Below are 12,966 nucleotides of genomic sequence, written 5' to 3'. Positions count from 1 at the left end.
ATGTCATCCATGACGTCACCAGTGATGTCATCAGTGGATGTCACTGATCATGTCATTAGTGATGTAATATGTGAGGTCATCAGCAGTGCATTGCAGGACCATAAGTTATAGTTAGCTCAGATAACTATAACTGCTGAACTTCATTGGTTTTGTACGAGTGAAATCTGAACCGAATTATAACTAGGGCTCCCAGTTTTATGGTGTTTATTTTTTAACATTTCTGTCTGTATTTATCCATATTTATTTTTGGGCCATTTTATCTGTATTTATCCATATATATTTTGTGTTTTGCGTATAAATGAAGTTGTAAAGCTGTACATTTCCATATTTATTTTACTGATAGACGCGCACTCATACTGTGATGTCTGTCATGTTTTAGCTATTTTAGCTGCCAAATATTACATAACAGTACATCCACTGGTAAATAATAGCATTATACCACAAATGTATATTGACACATGCAGTTATTTAAAGAAATTATGTCCTGTTTTTTTATTTCCCATGCTGTCCATCTGCTCAGCTGCTAGGCTATAATTCATGAAAGACAGTACGGAGAGTCACTTAAAAGCAGCACACTTTTCTGTATTTATCCACTTTTAAAAATAAATGCAGACAGAAAATGCATTGTTTTCTTTCTGTATTTATCTGTTAAAATCGGTAAAAAGCGAAAAAAAGGGAGACTTAATTATAACGTCCCTGTAACTTTCATTTTTTTCAGTGAATTTTTATGTTTTTTTAAATTCTATTTCCTAACTATAACGTCCCTGTAACCTTTGGTTTTTTAAGTCAATTTCTATGTTTCTTTTAAATGTTCTTGGCTAACTGTCACCTTTGAACATGAGTGTGTGAGTGAGTGCATGTGTTTCTCAGTGGGTGTGAGAGTGAGTGTGTGAATGTCTCAATGGGTGTGTGAGTGTTGAGTGGGTTTATGAGTGCTTGCATAAGTGTCTCACTGGGTGTGTGAGTGTCTGAGTGGGTCACTGAGTGGGTGCATGAGTTTCTGAGTGAGTGTCTGAGTGGGTCTGTGGGTGGGTGTGAGAATGTCAGAGTAGGTTTGTGACTGCTTCCATGAGTGTGTGAGTCAGTCTGTGAGTGGGTCTATGAATTGGTGCACGATTCTGTGAGTGGGTGCTTAAGTCTCTGAGTGGGTCTGTGAGTGGGTGCATGAGTGCCTGAGTAGATCTGTGAGTGGGTGCATGAGTGTCTCCTTGGGTCTGTCAGTAGCATCCATGGAATTGCCCAGAAAACACACTTAATGGGGGAGGGGAGCCATGCGACCCCCCTTCCTTGGCCATTTTCAGCCCCTAGGACCTCATCCCCAGGGGCCTGGCCTTCATTGAATGGGGAGGGGGGCTGCACGGCCCCCCTCCTCAGACCAAATTCGGCCCGGGGATTCCATCCTCCAGGGCCCGCCCTTTAATATTTATATATTTTAGTGGGGGATAGGGGCGGTGCAGCCCCCTTCCCCAAATAAATGTTGTACTGGGGGACTCCAGGGCCCAGCCATAAACAAATTTAGAAGGGGGTACTGTGGGGACCACCCTCCCTGGGCTGATTTTGTCCCTGGGGACCACCTCCCCAGGTCTATTTTGGCCCGAGGGCCCCATCCCCCAGGGTGTGGTAATTTCTCCTGGTTGCCCTTTGGCACCGAGTGTGCAGGAATCGGGACCGCAGGGAGATCCTCAAGGCCCCTGCTGTCCTAGCCAGCTCCCCGCCTCCTGCGTTGGCCTGCATTGCTGCTGCATGGAGGGAGCTGCTGGAAAGGAATGTCTCTCTCATGCAAGCAGCGAAAGAGATGAAACCTCCGCTTCCAGCAGGCGGGAGCACTTTGACAGCTCCAGTCCACTGGACCCAGAGTGTTTACTTTTGCTTGGCAGAAGCTAACAAAGCTCCCGTCAAGCAAAAGCAAACAGCTATGTCCCAGTGGCGGGCATCCCAGGACATAGCAGGAGGCGGCCCAGGGGGAAAGTAGCAGTCCCCAGGGCCATTAATGTCTCCAGGATGCAGGCCATGCAGCTCTGCTTCTTTATTGTGCATGGGCTGGCCTTGTGGAGGTTGTTATCCCCAGGGCTGTATATGGCCAGGGAGGGGGGTTGAATGGCCCCCTCCCACTTTTTAAAGCTATTTGCCCCTGTGCATGGGGGGGCCCATGAAGTCGCCCCATAACAGAGAATTTAGCCCTGGGAGGTGGTGGCCCCCAGTGGGGTCTGCGAGGCTCCCCCACTTCTTTGTATTTAGCCCCAGGGAAGTGGTGGTCCCTGGGGGGGGGGTCCACATGGCCTACCTGTGGATTTTTATAAAGTATTGCCTCGGGAATGTGGTAATCCCCAGTGCCAGGGGAGGGCTTCAAGACCCCCCCATTAGGTGTTGTTTAGCTCTGTGGAGTTGGGCGCCCCCAGGGCTTATAAAGCCTCAGGAGGAGGGCCCCGTGCACCCCCCTCCTTTTGTATAAACAAAACCTTGGGGTGGTGGTGTTCCCCGGGGCCCCAAAAGCATCAGGAGAGGGGCCCCATGCACCTCCCTCCTTTATTTAAGCAATGCCCCTGAGACCTGCCCCTCCCAGAGGCTTTTTCCAAAACAAGTGCGGGACCCAAATCCCAAGATGGCTGCCAACACTTCCTGTTTTAAGTGTTGGCAGCCAATCTGATCTCAGCACGAATAATTTTAGATTATTGAAACTTTAATGCAAATACATGCATATATGCTGTACAAAATGCTCAAAGCACTAGATTAACAACAGTTTTAGTCAGAAAAAATATGAAACAAGGCTATCTAATGTATTGTACTGTCAAAATAAAGCACCTGAATCCAAGTAGCTATTGGCTATCGCCTGGCTAACATCGGCATCACAGGCTCTGCTCTGGATTGGCTGAAATCTTTTTTGGAAGATCGTTTCCAGCAGGTCTGGTCACCTCTGTTCTCCTCAATGGCCAGGAAAGTGTCTACGGGAGTTCCTCAAGGATCTACCTTGAGCCCATTACTCTTTAACATCTATCTGACACCCCTTATTTACCTGGCAGAGGAGCTGGGGGCAAAAAAAATAGCCTACGCCACCGACACCCAGCTCCTATTTACTTGGAAAGATGGCGACCTGTCGACTTCTCAGGCGCAGACCTGCCTCTCCTCTGTGTTCCAGTGGTTGGCACGTGCCCAACTGAAGTGCAATGAGGCTAAGTCGGAGGTACTGCTATATGGCTCTTTCCCACCTGCCTTCCAAGAAAATATGTGGCCGCATGACTTCCCTCGCCCTAAGTCAGTGGGTGCGCCTGCTAAAAACCTAGGAATCTGGTTCGGTGACGACCTTCGCTTTTCGGTGCAAGTTAAGAAACTCACCGGTATCTGCTTTGGCACGCTTAAATCTCTTAGACGGTTTTTTCCCCTTCTTCCCAGCCACGCCAAGGAAACGGTCGCTCGGACACTTATTCTCTCCCGCTTGGACTATGCCAACGCCCTTTATTGTGGCATCCCTGGCTACTTGTTGAGTAAACTACAAACGATTCAAAATGCCACAGCTAGACTTCTATTTAACATCTCTAGAAGATCTAGCGTGAGACAGCATCTGCGTGAATTGCGCTGGCTTCCAGTAGCCCAAAGAGTGCAATTTAAAATTCTTACGGCGGCTCACAGAGCTCTGCATGGTATGGACTCTCTATACATGTCCCTAATAGAGTATTACGTTCAGCCACCCAACATTGGATGACCATTCCCCGCTTTCGCAGGTCCCGGCTGGGAGGTCAGTCCATTTCTGTTAAATCTGCTCTGACTTGGAATTCCCTTCCTCTTGAAATACGGAGTATTCAGGAGTTGGGACCCTTCAAGAAACGGCTTAAAACTTTTCTTTTTAACTAGCTGACCCATGCATCCCACTCTCTTAGGTTTTGATAACTGCACGCGCCAGGACACTCTTGAGTAATTGAGCGCGCTATAAAATCCTTTATAACATAACATAACATAACATAACATATATTGGATTTTTCATTTGATGGTTTTCAGTACACTTCCACAAGATTTACCAAGGACATAAGTATAGGCCTTGACTCTTTGCAGCAAGGATTATGGAGATCTTACATGAAGATTGTGAGGCGCCCTCATATATTGACAAAATCTATATTGCAGACGATGACTTGACTGAACACCTGGCTAGCTGGGACAGGATAGGCTGCTTTTAACCTGAGAGGTCTAAAATCAATTTTAAAAACCGTAAAATTGCATATGGGACAGGATAGGCTGCTTTTAACCTGAGAGGTCTAAAATCAATTTTAAAAATCGGAAAATTGCATATCTTCATGAGATTTTCCTTCGATATTATTTATAGAACTAGGGTAAATTATTGGCACTTGTCTTCTTGAAGAAGTGTGCTACTTTACAACCCCCAAACACATTAAGTAAAGTAAAAGCTCTAATGGAATTTTTTAACTTGGAAAGAGATTACTTGCTATGTTATGCTGAGTGGGTTAAGCCCCCGTATGGATTTATTACTCCAATGCTTTTTTTAAACAAATTGGATGATGAAAACACGCAGAGCTATTTTATGTTGACTGCAAGCAGGTGTGCTTTAGACTAACGGCCTCATTTATTGTTTTTTTGCTGTAGGGCAGCGCAGCAGTCCTTGCTGCTGCGCTGCCCTACGGCAAAAGAAAAGGGCAGGAATGCGCCGTATCTATTAGATACAATGCATTCCTGTCCTTTTCCCCTGTACGGGCCACAATGGGCTGCCATGCACCAACGCAAGCACCTTTGCACCATGGTGCAAGGGTTTTTGCATTTGGGATGATTATTTTTGTGCAGGAAGGGAAACCTTCCTGCACAAAGACAATCACAAGCGGCTTTTTCCTCTTTCTATGTGTGCTGCAGAATGCAACACACATAGAAAGAGGAAAAACGAGGAGAAATAAAGATATTTATCCTCATTGTGCTTCCCTTACACCTCCCCTGGGGAGGCGTACATTTTTGGCGCTCCCTCAGACTTACGATTTCTCATAAATCTGGGGCAGTGCCAAAAAGCCATGGATGTTGCTGTGAACCCCCCCGGCAACACCCATGGAACGCCCCTTTAATGCAGTTTTCTGCGTGAAAGGGGAACATATTTATAAAACCATGAAAAGCCACGTCACGTGGCTTTACGTGGCCTTATAAATATACCAGTGGCACATCACGCTACCTTAACATCAAGAAAGTGCTGTTCCAGCGGCACATAAATGAGGCCCTAAGCATTTACAGACATGGGACAACAAGACAAACCTAATAATTAGGTTTGTTCCCGGTAGGTTCCCTCTGCAGGGACACCACGGAAATTTGGGACACCCTCACCACCCTCTCCCTGGACATTGCCTTCATCACTGAAACATGCTCAAACCCTCCTCGAACTCCGACATTGCTACCGCAACACCTGACTGCTATAAGGTGTTACAATGAGAACGCATCAACAAACACGACAGGGGCATTATCATCATCTTCAAGGAAACCATCTGATGCATCGCCACCAATGATGATCCAACACCCCTCGTGGAACACCTCAACTTCCAACTACAGACCAATGCCAATACCACAATAAGAGGCACCCTCTTATACAGACTCCCGGGACCCCGACTGGCCATCTCCAACCTCATTGCTCCCCTAACCATCGGCTCCTACCACTACGTTCAACTCAGCAACCTCAATTTCCACATTGATGACCCCGACGCCAACTCCACCTCCCTCCTAGAGAACCTCAACAACATTGGCCTCACCCAACTGGTTAGATTGTAAGCACAAAGACGGACACACACTCGGCTCCTTTTTCACCTCCAGCAACAGAATCAAATTCAGCCACATCACAGAACACACCTGGACCAACCACACAATCGTTCACTTCACCATCTCTGATGCTCAGCACACCACCCCCAAGCACCACAGCTCCTCCCACCTCAGCTGGAGCAAAATATCTGAGACACAGTGGACACAGGAACTCAGCACCACCCAACCCTAAACTTCATCAGACCTTGACCAGGCTGTCCAAAACTTCTCTGCATGGATCTTCAAATGCACCAACAGAGTCACCACAATGAAACCAGCAAAAACCAATAAAACCTCAAAACAAGCCAGTTGGTACACCTCAGAGCTCAGAACCATTAAGCACAATTGTTACCGACTCGAGAAACACTGGCACTCCACAAGGAACCCCTACAACAGAGCCGCTCACAAAGCAGCCCTCAGCAACTACCACTGGTGCATCAAGGAAGCCATCACAGCCCACATCTATACAGCGGCCAACCATACAAAAGAACTCTTCAAAATAGTCAAGGAATTCTCCAACCCACCAGCCACAGAGAACACAAGCTACCCCTCTCAAGAACTCTGCAACACCCTCTTGGACTACTTCCGCAGTAAGATCGCCACCCTCTACAACAACTTCGACACTTAACCCATTGCTCTCAACCTCAACAGCCTCGACCAACCAGCTAAATGATCACCACTTGGTCTCCGCTCACTACTCAGACCACCATGGCCATCATGTCATCCACTCACTCTGGGGCACTCACTGACCTCTGCCCCCATCGTCTTTTCAACCGTGGAACTGACCCTGTCAGCACAGAACTCACCAGCATCATCAACACTTCTATCACCACAGCAGCCTTCCCAGATAGATGGAAACACGCAGAGGTCAGATCCATCCTAAAGAAACCCTCCGCCGATCCCAGCGAACTCAAAATGTATTGACCGATCTCCCGGCTACAGTACTCAAGAAGGCCATCAACAAACATCTTACCAAATACCTGGAACAAAACCACCTACTTGACGACTCCCAATCAGGATTCTGCCCAACCACAGCACTGAGATCATACTGATCGCTGCCACAGATGACATTAGAACCATCATCGGCCGAGCAGAGACTGTGGCCCTGATTCTTCTTGACCTCTCTGCTGCTTTTGATACTATTTCCCACCAAAACCTAATCAACAGACTCTACAACATTCAGCAAAACGTCCTCAAGTAGATCCCCTCTTTCCTCACAGGATGTACACAGAGCATCTGGCTGCCTCCCTTCGCCTCCGAACCCAAGGACATCTTATGCGGGTATACCCCAAGGATCATCCCTCATCCTCACCTTGTTCAACACCTACATGACCTCCCTCGCAGACATCGTCAGATCCCACGACCTCAACATATTTTCCTTCACAGATGATACTTAACTTGCTCACCAAAGACCCCTCCACCACCAGAATCAACTTCTTCAATGCCATTACCAATGGAGCCAACTGGATGAGAGACAACTGTATCAAACTCAACTCCGACAACACAGAAATATTGATCTTTGGGAAGAACACAACTTTATGGGACCACAGCTGGTGGCCAGTAGAACTGGGACAAACACCCACACCTACAGACCATGCACGCAACCTAGGCATCATCCTCGAAAGCAAACTGACCATGAAAAGACAAGTCGACGCAGTCACCTCCTCCTACTTCCACGCCCTTCACACGCTCCCTAGAATCTTCAGATGGATCCCAATCAACACCAGAAAGACAGTAAGACAGTCACTCAGCCCCTTGTCACCAGCCGACTTGACTACTGCATTTATCTCTACGCCGGCATCTCCACCCAACTCCTCAAAAGACTCCAGACCATACAGAATGCTGCAGCCAGACTCATGCTGGACCTCCCCAAACTGACCCACATCACCCCCACCACAGAAACCTCCACTGGCTCCCCATCCAGAAGAGATGCCATTTCAAGATCCTCACACATGCCTACAAAGCTCTGCACAATCAAGGACCGACCTACATCAAACAACGACTGAACTTCCACCTACCCGCAAGACACCTGTGCTCCTCCTCACTAGCCCGTGTGCACAACCCTTGCATCCATTGCAGCTAAAGCAGGCTGCTCCTTCTCCTACATTGCGGACAAGACCTAGAATGACCTACACCTCCATCTTCGAACAGCACCCTCCCTGGCGGACTTCAGGAAGAAACACAAGACCTGGCTCTTCGATGAAGACGTAGCACCCACAGTGACCAGATACCCTTAGAGCTGACAGTGCTGCGCTATACAAATGCTGATTGATTGATTGATTGATTGATTGATTCCTACCTTACACTCCTAAGAAATGGTTTGTAATTTAATCAGAACACATTATTGCTGTTTGTAACGGTCTAGTTGTCCCAGAAGTGAGGGACCAGTTGCCCGGAAGGGCAAGCACACATTGTAGCACTCTCTGGCCAGGCGTGGCCAGAGAGCTTAAATAAACGGGCGGCAGTCGTACGGGGCTTCCGGCCCACACTTCTACCAAAGCATATGTGTCGCGTATCTGTGGTTGCTGTGATAGCGATTAGGCCGTGATCAGAGGGCAACTGTTCAACAGTGAAATGTTGTGGTATTACATTATATCCTCCACCAAAGAAACTGTTTGTTAGTGTTCCGTTGCCAAAAGTAGAGATGATACATACGCGCTTTGCTAAGTTAAATAAGCTTGATGAGATTCTGACACAGAAAGAGTTGCCTTTAACTTCTGTGTTAGAAACATTTTCCATGCGAACAACCCAGTTTGCATCTGAAATTCAAAAGCTTCTTCAGACTCAATTCCTGCCGTAATTTGCTGATTTATCGTACAGCATCTTCCTTACATTAAATACAGCTGGCATTCATGTTTTTTAAACTATCTGATCTGGCCTATTGACTGGCATTAAGACTAATTTTGGTTTTATTCTGACTCTGGTTGGTGGGATTTCAATTATAACTTTGATAGATGGCTGTGCAGCTCTTATTTTTTGCTTAGTAAAGAAACAAAGCTGGCATGAATGCCAAATAGACGAAAGAGACATCTACCCAACCGAACAAGAATGTTGTGGAGCAATGGTATTCTCAGTGCCCGCCCCTTTCCCCGCCCTGTGCCGGCGCTTTCATTAGCGGGCGGGGTTTATGACGAGCTGGTCTCGTCATGGGCACAGCGCAACCGCAGCCCATGACGAGACCAGCTCGTCATAGGCATTGAAGAGGTTAAGGAGACCTTTTGAATACAATGAGAGCAATTGGACTTCGTCATTTCACAAGTGTCAAGATCCCAAAGAGACACATGCTTTTTGGTGCACACTTAGGGGCAGATTTACAAGCCCCTTGCGCCACTTTTGCATCACCTTTAACATGGTGAATCTGCCCCTTAGTTTTGAAACAGTTTACCCGTATATCAAATTGGAACAACTTCCAATAATGGCTCTTTACATTGGAGTAGTAACAAAACCTATTATAGTGTATCAAGTGTTTTGGCCAGAAACGCAATTGCCTATTGTTAAAGAGGTTATGTATGACATTCCATCTGTCTCCTGGGCCAACACTACTCATGCCTGCCCTGGTAAGAATCAGACCACCAAAAGGACCTGTATGTTCAGATTCAATTGGAGTTGTAATGAGCCATGTTTCAATGCTGTATTTAAAGCAGTGGTGTCTGCGCTTTCAGATTCAATTGGTGTTGCTTCACAGAATGCTTCAGGTTCATATTCAACATAACCAAGCGACTATTTAGTTTGTGTTTTTAACATTCTCATTCTTTGAGAGATTAATGGCAACATCACCACCATCTTCAATCAAAATCCACAACCGTGTGTGGCGAGGGAAGAGGTTTTAATTGGGAACCGCAGGATACTGCCTCCCTACCTACAACTCAGCATACATTTAGGTATCCTACCACCTATTTCACTGTGCTTTGGAAAAACTATTTTATCTCTCCATTGGGAGCTCCTTGTTGTTGTTTTTTATGGACTCACACACACCCTATTGGTGTCAAGCTTCATCACCAAGTCACATCCTGGCCCATATAAACCAGCCATATTTCAGGGAGCACTTTGAATATTCTTTCCTTTTCTGAGATGGATTTCAGAGATTACAAATCCCAAATGGACACCCCTGTTTCCCCTTTATTACTGGGTTCAAATTGTGAGATTAAAAACCTACTAATAAGGTGGTAATGCGGGGAGGGGCTGAAACGTTGACAAATGTTATTTGTCAACGTTTCAGCCCCTCCAAATTGCCTTAACTCTTAGAGTGCTAAGGGGAGAGATGGTATCTCCTTCAGCTCCATGCTGTGGATGAGACCATCTTGTTTTTAGCACTTAAGTGGCTAATAAAGGTCATTTCATCAGGACTACTCTTTTTCAGTGGCCTGTATTTGTCAATTAGAATTTTCTGTTTTCTGTACTGTTGTGTTGGGTTCCGTCAACAGTCCCATGACACACACTGGACACATGTAACATGACCGGCATGGGTGGAGTGGTGGCAAGTATAGGCATTAGAGCTGCATGAGACCCTTGGTGTGAGTGTGACTACAGGGATGTGCACCACCAGCCCATATATGGCGTGAATTTATCAGTCACGGCCGGCATGACTCATGGGTGAGGGGGTCAGTGGAGGGCAGGCGGGGAGAGGGTCTCACGGGGAGGGGGGGTTAAATTCATTTAAAAAATAAAGTAATAAAACTTACCATCTCCTCCGGTCCCGCGTTGCGTCTCCTCTCTCCTCTCCATACAGGAAGGAGGAAGCCTCCCTCCCCTCCCTAAGCCAATTACAATGCTGCAATGGCAGAGTTGTGATTGGCTAGGACGCTGACCCCAAAGGCGTCTATGGGGAGGCCATTTTCTCTATGTAGGCTGCATGCAGCCTACATAGAGAAAATGCAGAGTGCGGATGACTGGTTTGGTCGGCCCTGGGGCTGGACAAACAGTCAGCGCACTCAGAGTGGGCAAGCCACTCCTCCCCTGGATTCCTGCTTGACCGGCCAACCCGCGCGCCCCCAACCAGGCACACACTTATGCTTTCTCGCTGTGCGAGAAGCAGAAACATAAAATGGTATTTAAAATACCATTTTATGTTTCTGCTTCTCGCACTGCGAGAAAGCGTTGGGGCGACACTCCTCCGCCCACGTGGAGGAGCCGCCCCGGAATTTACACTTGATAGGGTATTACTATATGCCATTCTAACTAGAGGACAGGCAAGTCGGCCTGACTCAAGACTATTGCATGTTACACCTCACTTGAGTGATGATCAGTGGTTGGTTACAGTCTACTTCGTTTTCTTTCTCAGATTGGCATATTGACTTAGTCCTTTGTGTCAAATGGTCCAGAAAACCCACTTCTGGGCTGTGTCATGGAGAGAAATCCAGAAAATGTATCAAAGGGTGATCTTCATCTGGTCGCATTGCCTTAGCTTAGAGTGTCATTACCTGACCTGCTGGCTGTATTTTAGACAACCACTACTTGTCCTGGTGTTGTATCTGTGATTGTCACTCCCCTTCTGGAGGAGTCTGTGTGTAAGAAAGCCATTATCTGATACTAGTACACCTGGCCTTGTGGCTGCAGCCGCATCGGGGAGTTCCACTTCCCAGCCCGGCGGCTGTGCCAGAGGGTGCAGTCGCCCGGTGGGTGCTCCTCAGAGTATCCTTACCTGGCTTGGTAGCTATGTCTGATTTCCTAGTACATTATCTGATCGCTGTACCTGCGGTACCACTACCTGGCCTTACACCACAAAATGTGCCACAACTTGACCTAGTGGAAGTGACAGTGACAGCTTCCTAGCTGCACATGAGTGTTCCACTACTTGAGCTTGTGACTGCACCTAAATGTGCCAGCCCAACCTGCTGCCTACCCCTGAAAGTGTAACTAGTCTTCCTTGGAAAAATATTATCCGGAAAGTTTTACAAACGCTACCCGCGAATAGCGCCCATGAAAAGGGAGACGTCGCTGTTAATAATCAGGAAAGAAGGAATTGTTTTGAAGAGCCCTGCAAACACCACTCGAGGCTTGTTTAAACGAAAGGAAAGACGCCGGCCTTTACAATTCAGCCTCCCACTGAAAACTATATGATCCATGGTTAACCCAAAAAACGGTGAATATAAGCTGTACACAGCAGATCTCATCTACACAATAAGCCAGACTAGAAATTAGGACGCCCTGATGAGAGCCCCATGAGTTTCACTGGGACTTGAAACGCGTCGGCATTTTCTGAAATTTGATGAGATTGGCACTTTTGCCCTTTTTGTATAATTGTTAAACTTAAAGGGTCAACTGCAAAAACTGGTGTGTAAAGAGAATAGTGCATTATAGTGTTTTAAATGTTACACATTTTTCTGTCACAACATTATTATTTGTGTATTTGGTTTCGATTAATTATGTTTATTGATGTTGAAATTAACAAGTGTTTCCTTTACACTCAGACGCTTATGAAATAACTCAAAAGCTGTTCTGAAATGCAAAAGAAAAAGGTTAAATAAATAACCAGATCGAAGAGGATTCTAACGTTGGTTCTTGTAGTGTGTCTGTTTAAATTAAATAGCAGTACCACGAAACAGTAGCTAGGTTTTTTGAGAGTTTTCACTCAAAAGGCTCTACCTTGCTACTGTCTTAGGGCCAAACCTCACTCGTGATAATCATTGGAATGGTGGCAGCTGGTGCTGAAGCAAAAAATGAATGTCAATGAGTTAGGAGTTTGAAGTCAGCCTGATAGGAATTAGGAGAAGAAGAGAAAATCAATGGAGGCCAGAAGAGCCGTCTGAATGCCTGTGACTTGAAGTTAGCCTCTGGATAGCCTTTACTTTTAAAAAAAAATCTTTTTATTGCAGAAAAAACAAAGACAACAACACTATACAGTGCAGCATCAGGACACATGTCTTTACTTTTTAGAGAGCAAGCAGGGGCCTCTCTTGGACCCAGGCACCTTCCGGACTATCTGGAGAGAGTCCTCAGTCTTTGGAAACTGCACACTAAGGGGCATGTGTATAAGGACTGGCGAAAACTGCCGCTAACGCTAGTTAGCGGCAGTTCTCTTACCACTGTGTACAGCAGAAAACTATCGCCTTGTTAGCAACCTATGTACAAGATGCCGCTACATGGCGATAGCTTCAGGGATCAGCGGTGAAAACTGTCGCTAACATTAGCGTGATGGCGATAGGCATTTCGGCGTTAGCGGGCGAAAACCAATGAAAGGCCCATTAGCGG

This window comes from Triturus cristatus, chromosome 4_1 (genome assembly GCF_964204655.1).
Source record: "Triturus cristatus chromosome 4_1, aTriCri1.1, whole genome shotgun sequence".
Taxonomy (NCBI): Eukaryota; Metazoa; Chordata; class Amphibia; order Caudata; family Salamandridae; genus Triturus; species Triturus cristatus.
The sequence above is the reverse complement of the archived record's forward strand: the minus strand, read 5'-3'. Positions refer to the sequence as shown.